Source organism: Schistocerca piceifrons, chromosome 6 (genome assembly GCF_021461385.2).
Source record: "Schistocerca piceifrons isolate TAMUIC-IGC-003096 chromosome 6, iqSchPice1.1, whole genome shotgun sequence".
NCBI classification, from domain to species: domain Eukaryota; kingdom Metazoa; phylum Arthropoda; class Insecta; order Orthoptera; family Acrididae; genus Schistocerca; species Schistocerca piceifrons.
Window position 1 is genome coordinate 236337412 of NC_060143.1, and position 13556 is coordinate 236350967.

Sequence of the window (13556 nt, forward strand, 5' to 3'; positions counted from 1 at the left end):
TGTTGTCAGTGGAGAAGCAGAGTGGCAGCAAACCGGATCAATCAGGTGAGCTCAGTGACTTTAACATGGACCAGTCAGTGGATGTCACCTGGATAACAAACCCACTAGGGACATTTCAACCCTTCCAAGACGGCTCAAGGTTTTTATAATAAAGACACTCCGTCACCTTTCAGGAAATAAGCGTTAACATTTATTTACAAGGCGTACGTGAAAATGTCTGTCTCCTTTAAATATTTATATATACGATGTACAACCTATCAAATGATATCTAATTGTGGTTGTATTTTACGGCAAAGTATGTGAATGAATGTTTGTAAGGTGCGAAATTATAGCCACCTTACAACCCTATGACAGTACTAAGGAAGGGTTGTTTGGTGGATGCCTGAAGAATGTTAACTGTCATCATGCGTAGTACCAACAATGAAGTTTGCAAGAGGTCGTCTTATGGTTTGGGTTATTTTTTCGAAGTTGGTGTGTGGTCATTTTATAGTGCTTAAGGAAACGTTAATTGCAGAAGATTCTGAATACATGTTACAGCATTGTGTACTACATGTAATAGAGGAACAATTCGGAGATAATTCTTATTTCTACCAACACAAGAATGCAACAGCTGTGAGGCAATGCTTTGTAGATAACAGGCTAGCCTGATCAGAATCCCGACACGAACTCAGTGTAACACCTTTGGGACCAGTTATAATGTTGTCTTCACTGCAAACCCCAGCATCCAATGTCACTACCTCCTCTGGCTTGGACTCCTGAGGGAGAATGGTTGTCACTCTGCCACAGACGTTCACACACCTCACTGAAAGTGTCCCCATCTCATTTCCACTAACAGGTGTCCAGATATTTGTGATCAGATAGTTTAATTCGGCCCCAAAATTAAGGAGCTGTGCTGCAACATGCGCATGTCGTAGCATTTACCTCCAAACTTTCTCTGTTAGGTTCCTCCATTTGTTGCAATAGAGGTAAACTTTACAGTGCCATCCGAAAAAAACAAATGTGGTCAAATGAGTTCTATTAAGAAGTATACCTCCTCTGTTTTATTTCAGGGCCCGTAAACTTCCTCTTGAAATGCTGAGAATAGCTTTGGCGACACAGAATCTCTTTTACCGATTCCTCTTTCAATTCTAAATTTTTCACTGTCGTGAATTAAGGCTAACGGGAAATGTAGCTGTTTCTCACCATGTTGAAAATTAACCAAATCCTCTTGAAGATATATGAAAGCCAAGCAAAACACTAATTCATGCTCATTATTCAGTATTTATAATTTATTTCTTGACTTTCAAATTGTCCAAAGAAGTAAATTTACTTCTAAAGCCAGTTTATTCCTTTCCATGATTAAAATCCCATGATTTTTTCCATGTGGTCGATGACAATTTTAGTGAATTTCCTGCGAGTGCGTAACAAGCAAAAACTGATAATCGAGGAGTGCCGTAGGCCTTGGCTGTCCCAACTGAACCAACTGGTTGTAGAAAGCGATGTTGCAAACTAATACGAACATCTCCTGGCTGTGTCCCTGCGTCATACCCGCCATTGCCGTCCTTGCAAATGCCTGCATTCCGCCCTTTTCTATCCAAACACTTCTCTCTTTATGTTTCAGTCTTATTGTTCCCCCTTGCTTGATGAAAATTTTACAATTTCTCGTTCTTCCATGTAGCGAATACATATGTTTGCACCGCTTTATATAGTCGAACGCTTTTTCTAGGTAGCCAAAGGCTGCGAAGGTGTCTTGCTCTTTTTGTTAGGTCTTCTATTATAAACCGTAACGTCGGAACTACTACGTTGATGTATTTTCCTTTACTAAGCCAAACTAGTTATCATAAAACAGTTTCATATGAGACAATTCATGCAATCTACTGTTCTACGAGAAACATTCAGCAATTAAAGAGACAAATTGACGTAGAAATGAAACTGTTTGTAGGAGTAATTCCGTACTGTCATTACTTCAGTCTGGCATCGCTGGGATGGGCCGAGAACAACTGGCGAATAAAAATTATTTTGTTTTAACCTGAGTACTGCATTTAAAGATGACTTTAAGTTTAACACTAGTTGAAAACGTTCAGTGATACGTTTTATGCTTTCCACAGGTGAAAATCCCGATAAAATATTTTCTTGGATGAGTTTACACTATGGTGAAAGTTGTATGAACCGCAGAAATTTTTGTAAGTGGGTTAAAAACGGCAGGACCTCAGTGATTGAAAAGCAACGTCACGGTCGGCAACTTAAAGTGTCAACTTCTGCTTGGGACCCGCAATGACGACATTATTCGTGAAAACTGACTTGACGCAGTTGAACGTATTGCGTAAACACTTGCAGTAATGGTTGTCACAGTTCATAACGTTATCTGTAACAAGCTCAAGGACAGCAAAACAGGTGCAAGGTGGGTCCCGAAACAGCTTATGCAACAACACAAGTAAACTTGACTCAAAATATGTTCAGACCTGAAAGAACACTATGAAAGTGTAGATGATTCTTTTCGAAACAAAATCGCAACGCGTGGAGAAACTTCGGTTCACCATTTTTAACCGGAGTCCAAAAGACAGCGCATGGAATGGAATCACACCATCTCACCCGTGCGAAACAAATTCAGAACGCAAGTGTTAGTGGGAAAAGTCATGTTAACCGTCTTTTGGGACGCCCAAGGCGTCGTCTTTTGTGATTATTTGGAAGGTCAGCGTACAATAAATAGTGCCTACTACTCAGGTATGTTGATGAACAAAGCAAATCCAATAACGAGAGAAAAAAGTCGCGGAACTCAAAGGAAACGCGTGATATTGCAACACGAAAATGCCCGGCCTCACACAGCCCAAGAAACCACTGAATTGATACTGCTTCGTCCTCCATACAGTCCAGATTAGGCTCTCTCGCTTACTCAAGGCGACATTACATTCAAGAACAACGAGGCGGTCAAAGACTTTGTGGAAAAGTGGCTCAAACAACATGTCAAAGAGCTCTTTGCATTAGGCAAAAAGAAAAGGCTCGTTGATTGTTGGGGTAAGTGTAGTAACATTGGTGAGAATTATGTTGAGAAGTAGTAAGAGTCTCATTTTGAAAAAATACACAATTTTTTTTCACGTCAATTTGTCTCCTTAATTACTGAATGTCCTTCGTAACAGCCAAAGACGAAACTATTGTCCTTCAACGAATACTGCGAGTCAGTGAAACTAGCACAAAATAAGGTAATCGATCAGAGTACAGTACTGATTTTCTGATGAGGGGAAATCGTCGGTGTTGGGTGTGTCCGTACAGCTCGAGGAACTTCCCTTCTAGTTTCGCAGTCCTCTCACACCTTTCTGTTCCAGGGACGATGAGTTACTGCTGTACAGGTCTGTCGCAATAGAAACCGCTCTTCTTCGAAGAGAAATGACTGAGATGTCCTGTTTCCTCTCGATACTAAACCCTCTTCTAACGAATCACTTCGATGACACTAGGCAGAAACGTGTGCGCAAGCGGCAGTTACTTGGAGAGCGCATCATACGCTGAAGAATACTCAGAACGTTTTAGCTACTCAAACGTAGGTTCCTGTATCCAGTACGTAATCAGTATACCGCCGGCACCCGAATTCGTTTGTTTCCGGACGTGCGAGAGGAGCCTAATAGAACCTTAAAAGCGCCGATGGGGAAAAACAAATCCCGGTTGCCCGTCATTAGGAAGGTGCCTGTCCCCTGAGTCGAACTTGTCATTGTTCTGGAAACCCAATACCAGGCCAGGAGACATTCCGCGGAATCTTCACCGCAGCGGTTACCCCCGCCTCGGGAATTGGATTTGCAAGTAGAGTGCCCTATCTCACAGATAGTCGTCGGTAGTAAAGTCACGGCTGGCGCAGACGTGGTAAGGAAGCCAAACGGTGTTACGCTAGCGAATAAGCTCGCTGGTGCTAAGCGCTCGCAGACAATTCTGTCCACTTGCGAACGAATCCGCTTGAGATCCTGCGTTTCATCAACCGGAAAATGGTCGGGGATGGATCAAAATCTGTTCAGACATTGCTGCTGCCCCGTATAACTGATTCTGACATCTCTACACAGAATCTTTATATAGGCTTATATTGGATTACTTCCACTCTTGACCGTATTTTGCCATAGATCGTATGAAAAATCTTCCCCGTGGTTTTATAAGAGTACTGACAATACTCGTCTAACAAAAAAAGCAAATCTGACCATCAGAACTATTGTCCTCTATCAATCACATTTACTTGTAGAAAAATCCTATAACATTTTCTAAACCGAAAGCTTATGACTTACCTGGAACCAAATAAACTTCTCCATGGAAAGTAGCACGATTTCCGGGAACAATGATCAACCAGAATTCAACTCGAGCTCTTCCCACATTATATCGCATTAGCTTACAGTGTTAATCCGCCCCTGGTAGCTGCGTGGTCAGCCCGACGGAATGTCATACCTAACGGCCCGGGTTCGATTCCCGGCTGAGACGGAGATTTTCTCCGCTCAGGGACTGGGTGTTGTGTTGTCCTAACCATCATCATCATTTCATCCCCATCGACACGCAAGTCGCCGCAGTGGCGTCAACTCGAAAGACTTGCACCAGGTGTAACGTTCCCTGGCAGCACACACACTATTAATAAAATGAAATGACACACAGAATTGCTGAACTCGAGCGTGCACTTTGCAAATGCTTAACAACAACTGTGGCACGCCTGTTAGGAACGTGTACGGTAATGAGAACACTACGTACTGTTCATACCAACAAAAAAGCAATTCGTATGTACTGTAATTGTTTAACAAAAAATGTTATTTAATTTTGTGTAAAGGACGTTGGTTATTATTGTAATACCTTCTGTAATAATATTCTCGATGTATTTATGATTGTAATATTTCTATACTCATAATGTAATTACGAAATATGTTAATATCTGCGATGAAAAAATGTAAAATATAGCCACAGAGGAAAATAATGTTGTAAGATTACAAAGAGATATTCATTATCAGCAATACTATAAAAAGCACTACATAATGTGCATTCTTTGTCGTCTTCCTCGAGAGCTGAGAGAGAGAGGAACCTGTGACGTAGCGTTATATGAATGAGTAGACTTCGTTTGTCTGTATCTCTCTTTAGCCGCCATTAGAGGAGAAATTATAAAGGTGTGTAATTTTAATTATTGTTATGGTCTAAATATATTATAATTTATCAAAATTGTGTATTACTAATGTAAATTAGCTTGTCCATATCATCTATAATATTTCTATAAAGAATTTTCAGCACTTTTAGCGATTATCGTGGGTGTTCCTGGGCTGTGCCGCGACCGAACGATTTGCAGCGGCGGCACATTTAAAAAATTGTTCCGCTATAAAATTAACCAAACCCGTAAATCGGGAGCAGGTAAAATTAGCAGTGAATTACGAAATATTTTTCTTTTACAGCGATCATGAGCCTGACTGAATTTATTACTGGTTTTACATTTGTGCCTTCATAGGCGGAACGTTGAAGTTGTTATCTGTTGCTTCTTTCAATTTCTAAAGCAAATAACTTAAACGTATAGTGAATTGTGTTTTGTCAATGATAATTAAACGTTCAGGTTGGCTTGGCAATATTTAACCATTTTATGCTAACAGAGACAGTCTTGTGTTCCATAGCTAACGCCGGGAAAGAATTCAGTAAATATTTAAAAAACCACTGCATTTAGAAAATGTGTGCCAAGGCCGAAATACGTAAAAAAAATTTAATTTAAATAATTTTCAAAGTCATAAATGTTATTAATCAGTTAGTTTGAATTTATCAGCAGGAGAGGGTTGCTAAGGTTCACGTAATTACACTCCTGGAAATGGAAAAAAGAACACATTGACACCGGTGTGTCAGACCCACCATACTTGCTCCGGACACCGCGAGAGGGCTGTACAAGCAATGATCACACGCACGGCACAGCGGACACACCAGGAACCGCGGTGTTGGCCGTCGAATGGCGCTAGCTGCGCAGCATTTGTGCACCGCCGCCGTCAGTGTCAGCCAGTTTGCAGTGGCATACGGAGCTCCATCGCAGTCTTTAACACTGGTAGCATGCCGCGACAGCGTGGACGTGAACCGTATGTGCAGTTGACGGACTTTGAGCGAGGGCGTATAGTGGGCATGCGGGAGGCCGGGTGGACGCACCGCCGAATTGCTCAACACGTGGGGCGTGAGGTCTCCACAGTACATCGATGTTGTCGCCACTGGTCGGCGGAAGGTGCACGTGCCCGTCGACCTGGGACCGAACCGCAGTGACGCACGGATGCACGCCAAGACCGTAGGATCCTACGCAGTGCCGTAGGGGACCGCACCGCCACTTCCCAGCAAATTAGGGACACTATTGCTCCTGGGGTATCGGCGAGGACCATTCGCAACCGTCTCCATGAAGCTGGGCTACGGTCCCGCACACCGTTAGGCCGTCTTCCGCTCACGCCCCAACATCGTACAGCCCGCCTCCAGTGGTGTCGCGACAGGCGTGAATGGAGGGACGAATGGAGACGTGTCGTCTTCAGCGATGAGAGTCGCTTCTGCCTTGGTGCCAATGATGGTCGTATGCGTGTTTGGCGCCGTGCAGGTGAGCGCCACAATCAGGACTGCATACGACCGAGGCACACAGGGCCAACACCCGGCATCATGGTGTGGGGTGCGATCTCCTACACTGGCCGTACACCACTGGTGATCGTCGAGGGGACACTGAATAGTGCACGGTACATCCAAACCGTCATCGAACCCATCGTTCTACCATTCCTAGACCGGCAAGGGAACTTGCTGTTCCAACAGGACAATGCACGTCCGCATGTATCCCGTGCCACCCAACGTGCTCTAGAAGGTGTAAGTCAACTACCCTGGCCAGCAAGATCTCCGGATCTGTCCCCCATTGAGCATGTTTGGGACTGGATGAAGCGTCGTCTCACGCGGTCTGCACGTCCAGCACGAACGCTGGTCCAACTGAGGCGCCAGGTGGAAATGGCATGGCAAGCCGTTCCACAGGACTACATCCAGCATCTCTACGATCGTCTCCATGGGAGAATAGCAGCCTGCATTGTTGCGAAAGGTGGATATACACTGTACTAGTGCCGACATTGTGCATGCTCTGTTGCATGTGTCTATGTGCCTGTGGTTCTGTCAGTGTGATCATGTGATGTATCTGACCCCAGGAATGTGTCAATAAAGTTTTCCCTTCCTGGGACAATGAATTCACGGTGTTCTTACTTCAATTTCCAGGAGTGTATAAATGTGCTTAATTCTGTCTAAATGAATTTTTATTACCACACGTAAATGAGGGGTTCTACAACAATGTTCGTACTGAAAGAGTAAATAACAAAAATATTTAAAGCCATTTCTTCCCCATTTTCATCCATTCATTTTTTACATAATAATATTTTTTTTCATCAAACAGGCGAACGGCCTACCCGACGGGAGGCCCTAGCCACACGGCTCCACATAGTCGTACACTGCACAACAGACTTAATGTATCCTTTTTCGAAGCTCCATAATTCTCACCTACTGCGACGTGCAAGTTTGAAGCTCGGCTCAAAGTTGCGTACAACCTACCTCTGTAATAGTGCACATGTCTTATACACATTTCTCTTATACACATTTCACCCCTGGTTTTTTGGCGTCTGCAGTGGAGATCAGAACCACGACACCCAGCATTGAAACCAAGCTGTTCTCTTGCGAGTGGCCGAGGGAAATATTCCGGGAACACTGCCGCTCAGAACAGACACGAAAAGGCCGCAAGAGGTGGCATAAAGGACGTCAGTGAAACAGCCTCATCCCTGAGGCGTTGATTCCCAGACATTTCGTAGTTCGTCGGGCGTTTCAACCTTTCTCTAGGAACATCGTAGGGCTGCATTCACAGCAGACGCCATTGCACTCGTTTGGAGCACAGAGTGACCGCAACTTTTGCTCTCGTGTACAGGCTGGAACCACAGGGACCGCTCAAAACCTTTTGAACGTGATAGAAAGCAGCAAAAGGGTGCTGATGCTGTTTCATCCCTCCTATTTTGTGGCCTCCTGTGGCGTTAACATGGTAAGTCCAATACTGACACAAGACCGAATTAAGTGGTGAAAGTTCCTCTAAGACCCCCAGTTCGGCAAAAGTCTCGGTGGCGCCTGCCCGTATTTACTGAGAATTTTAAGAATGTGTCTGTACAGACAGAACCCGTGAAGAAGTCCTAAGCACTTGCAGACTGGAAACGTCTTCAGCATCCTCCATTTCTAAATAGCCTACTATCAGGCGCAAGAGCAGCAGTGTAGCCTGCCTGCAGGCGCCTTGGACTCTCGTCATGTGTCCTGTCTGTATAGGCACATTGTTAAGGTGCTCAACCGATGATTTTTCCGAACTGGGCGTCTTAGATGTACTGAAGTGTCAATGTTCGTCCCTCCATAATCACATCACAGGACAACACAAAACAGGAGGGATGCAAAAGCAGAAGCACCCTTTATCATCACGTTCAAATTTCGTCGAATGGTGTTGAATGGTCCCTAGGGGTCCTAGCCAGAGCGTGACAACAAAGGTGTCAGATCATTCTTGAGGTTATTTTTGTTCTGTCGTTGCAGCTACAAAAATGCGTGATTTTCTTCACCAGAAGCGTTTCGCTTTATTGAGGTAAAGCATCTGTAATTAAGTTATTTACATTTTTGAATCGCTTTTAGATCGAAAAACAGTTCGTTAAGAATAAACAGGTTTGTACTTACGGTGATTTTCTGTTGATTTATCGCTTACATCGGGAAATGCCGTCTGCTAGCACATCGTTGTTTTCCTGCGCTAGATACTGATAATTTTGGTCTAATTTTTAGATGTTCCGCAGCACTACGCATTTCTTATGTTTTTCACAACGCACTTTCATGCACACTACTGTATTCTGTTTGTGTTTGTACTTCAAGTATGTGTTGTGGTTTGCGTTTTGTAGCGTTGCCAACATAACCTTTCCACTACTTTGTCTTTGACCTACAACATTTTTTAAAATTAGATTTTGTATGTGTGTAATTCTATTTAATTATGTCCCTGTGTATTTATGTACTGTGTAAGAGTAGAGAAGAAATAGCGATGAAGGGATTTTTTTGTTGCTGTAGGGGATAGGGAGATGCAGCACAACTTTGTCCTCAGAAGAGGGCTAAAAAGTCCGAAGGTGTATCAGTGTCAAAGGTTATCAAGACTGTCTTCCTGTTGCTCTTCACATTGCAAACTGTCGTTTTCGACCGCAAAATACGTGTGAATTAACACAAAAATGAAAGAGGAGCTGTGTCTTACACTACCAAAAATGAAAAAGTGCTCATAGCTCCTCAGGTATGGATTTTAGAGCCCATGAAGCTGCATATCCTACATTATTAGCAACAACAACACTGGCACACGTATTTCACTCTCACAGATATTAGAAAGATTTTCGCTTGTAACTTTCCACTCTTTCGTTTCTGAACCAGGGGCTCTTACCTCAAATTAACAAATTTATTTGTCTGCACCGTCCTTGGAAGTTTATAATATCTTCAGGAATCACCATATACATACATACAGGCGCTAGCACCTCTAACTTGGACGCTCTGTAGTGTCGTTGAATGACGTTCTCAGACAAGGGTTCCTATTCAAAATATTGCTTATTCACTTCCCTCTGCAAGTTCTAGAAGCTTGTAACAGGAATTTCTGAAAACTCAGTATAATTTCAACAAGAGATTACTAGTTTCAGCTGTCACGCGTTCTTTTCATATTGGTGCGTAGTCTTCTCTAGTCGACTGCGTCTGATCCGCTATTAACACTCTTTCGCTAGAAAAGATTGTAAGAGACTGGTGTGTCTGGATGTTGGTAATTTCGTTGCACTTCGAAGAACAAAGTGATAAGGCGATGGTGATTTGTAGGTCACATAGACGTCTTGTGGAACGTAGCACTATGTTACAATGTTTTAATCGATTACTGGCTCACGGGACACCATGGAGTTGATGCGTTTTCCACATGATCTCGCTCGACAGTTTAATGAATTCATTGTAGAGTTATTCAGGCTCCTAAAACTTCTGTGTACAGTTCATTAAAATGTCTAGGCATAGTTTTACATAACTGCTCACATCGTCTACAACTATGTCTGTACTCGGCAAACCATAGGGTATATGTCAGAGGTTACGTGTAGACTACTTCTTCTTCTTCTTCTTCTTCTTCTTCTTGCGTTACGGCCTCTGTAGGACCACGGGTAGCCCCTTCGTGGACTGCATTTTCTTCTTCTTCTCCCAGAACCTCTTCATTCTTTCTCTTCTCCTCTCCCTCTCTTCTTCCGAGATCTTCAGTTTCCGTTTCTCCTGGCGGCTCCACTGGTGACATTCTAATTTTTTCCTGTATTCTTCTCTGTCATTGACCTCCGGTATATTTGTCGGTGTATATTTGTTCCTCCAATTTTCCTTTCCTTCGACCTTGATCCCCAATTCCAACCAGTCCTTCCGAAGTTCAACAATCCACTTGGTTCCTGTCTTTCCCCTACTCCTCCCTGTTGTTTCCCACACTCTCTTCGTCATTCTGTCCATACTCATCCTAACTACATGCCCAGCAAACCTTGTCCTTTTGAGTCTGATTTCCCCGGATATTGTTCTCATGTTCCGGTACAATTCTTCCCTAGGTCTTCGCATCCACCTCTCTCCACCTCTTTTGGGACCTAGTATTTTTCTCAGTATTTTCCTCTCTTCTTTCTCTAGTTGCTCTGCCCCATTTCTTCCTAGTGTCATCGTCTCAGCAGCATATAATACTGCATTCCTCACTGTTGCCTTGTAGTGGCTTATCTTTGCCTCTGTGGATATATTCTTTTTATTGTATACCTCTCTCGTCATGCAAAAGGCTGACCTCATCTTCCTTATCCTCTCTGTTATTCCCTCCTTGCTCCTGTTCCTTCCTATTATAAATTCTCCCAGGTATTTAAATTTGTCCACCATTTGCACAGTGCCTTCCGGTGTTTCCCAGTTTGCAGTGGTGTTTAATGTCTTTGTCTTGTTATAAGCGATCCTCAGTCCCACCTGTCTGGCTATCTTATTTAATTTGTCGAGTGGTGTATTTGCGTCTTCTTCCGTCTCACTATTGCTATGTCATCTGCAAAGGCTAGGCAGTCCACTTGAGCCCTGTTCTCCTTTTTGTCCCCCACATGGGTCTTTGATATTCGCATTTCCTTGTTTATTGCTCTCCACTGCCTGATCACTTCATCTAGTGCTATATTGAACAACAATGGTGACATTCCATCCCCCTGTTTAACACCAGTCTTGATCTCACATTCTTCTGACAGTGCTCCTCTGAATCTCACCCTTGCTTTTGTGTCTGTCAGAATTCCTTTTATGAGTTCTTGTGTAGTTCCATCAAGTCCTCTGTTCTTCAGGATCCTAACAAGAGTCTGTCTGTCGATGGAGTCATATGCCTTTGTGAAGTCCACGAAGGTTATTACTGTCTTTTTGTTTTTTAAGGCCCTATGTTCTATCAGTTGCTTCAGGATAAATATCTGTTCTACACAACCTCTTCCCTCCCTGAATCCCGCTTGGTTGTCGCCAACTGTACTTTCTACCTGTTCTCCTACTCTCTTGAGCAATAGTTTTAACAGCACCTTGTATCCGACCTCTAGTAGCGATATTCCTCTGTAGTTGTTTGCACCTCTCTTGTCCCCCTTCTTGTGTATTGGTATTACAATTGCATTCTTCCATCTACAGTATACCAGAATCATTTCGTCCTTGTCGTATTCCATTTTCGGAAGAAAGTTCGCTGATAGCCCTCTAGCATACTTATTTCCCCTATTGTACTCTTGTGGTCGTTAAGAGAGATGAACTGGAAGACGCCATGTGTTTTCTGACTCTGTCTGAACGTCGGCACCAGACACTTGAGAGTAAATCTTTCCGCATCGCAAGCGCCTTCTTGCAGTGTCTCGCACTGGAGTTTGTCCAGCATTTCCATAACATTTTGACGCTGACTGAACACAGCGCTCAGCACTTCTTTCGACCTCTTCATTCTTTTTTAATTAACCCTACTGGACAAATATCCAACAGCAACGAACTATACCCAAATATTCGCCGAACGATTGTTTTGCAAGCTACTTTTTTCGTGCTTGAATTACACTGCTTTAGAACTCTTCCAGTAAATCTGTATCTGGAAACTGTCTTCCTAAAGGTGACATTCACCTCGTCACTCCAGAGTGACACTCCCGAATACTTGAAGGTAATGGCTGTTCCCGGTGATCGTTTGTCGATTGCGCAGCTGTATTGCATTGGATACTTCCGTGAATGTACGCGGATTACATTACTATTATTTGTGTTTGCAGCCATATGTTAGTAAATGCGCTGATCGTTTCAAAGTCTATCTGGACTTCACCAACAGTTTTAAGGGAGACACTCTGAAAGTGGCCTCTATACTCGCAAGTGTTTCACGCATTTCCTGTAGTGCTGTTAATTGATGTGCTTTGGCACCGTCAATTAGGTACTTGCCTGTGATGTCCTTGTCGTAACACATACAGACACGATGGGGCGCTGTCTTAGAACATCTCGATGTTTACTGCGGATTGTTGGTGAACGCTGAAAGCATATTATGTAGTTGCAATTCCGACTATCATATATTCAACGTATTTCCAGTTTAAACAGGAAGCTCACATGATCCCAACAATAATCACAAAATATCAAGAATAACTACATTTACAACAAATTTGCAGTATTATAAAAATAGCAGCCGATCTCAGCTAGTCCGAAAATTTTGAACATAGAATATTTCGTCCATAAACGACGGCACTATGAGGACTGCAACTATTGACCAAGGGAAATAAAACAGTTTCCTGCGTCAGTCACTTGTTTACTTTGCCACTACACGTTTCGATGAATCACACCATCATCTTCAGGTGTTTAATTAAATAGCTGATGTAGGTAAAAAGCACCGACTCCTTTCCACAGCAGCGGACGAAGCGCAAGGCTGGTCACATCGCGTCTTTTGCTGGTTATAAAATTGTGTTTTTAGAAAAGGCACTATTAAAGGTATGAAACATGAATTTGTGAAAGTAAAGTGTCCTTACAAGGAAAGTAAACTCTAATAAAGGCTGCATAGTGCTACTTGTTGCATGTGCTCTCCATTGTATATTATGTTTACACTGTCACTTCAAATTCTTGCTTACAATGAGTATATTGTAAGGTAAAATTGTCGGAACTTCGTTATTCGTCACTCTTCATCGCAATTTGATTATTATATTAAATGACTACGTACACAAATATCTTTTCGGTGTATTTTAAGAACTATGCCGGCAGCTGTGGCCGAGCGGTTCTAGGCGCTTCAGTCCGGAACTGCGCTGCTGCTTTGGTCGCAGGTTCGAATCCTGCCTCGGACGGGGATGTGTGTGATGTCCTTAGGTTAGTTAGGTTTAAGTAGTTCTAAGTCTAGGGGACTGATGACCTCAGATGTTAAGTCCCATAGTGCTCAGAGCCATTTGAACAATTTTTTTAAGAACTGTTGTGGGTTGCAAGAACACAGTAAATGTGCACAACTCAGTTATTATATTTAAGTTCATAGATATAAAAGAGATAATAACAAATCATACGTATCTATTGTAGGGTGGAGTTATTGGGAAATGAATGGAAGAGATTACATAAATCACCGTGCA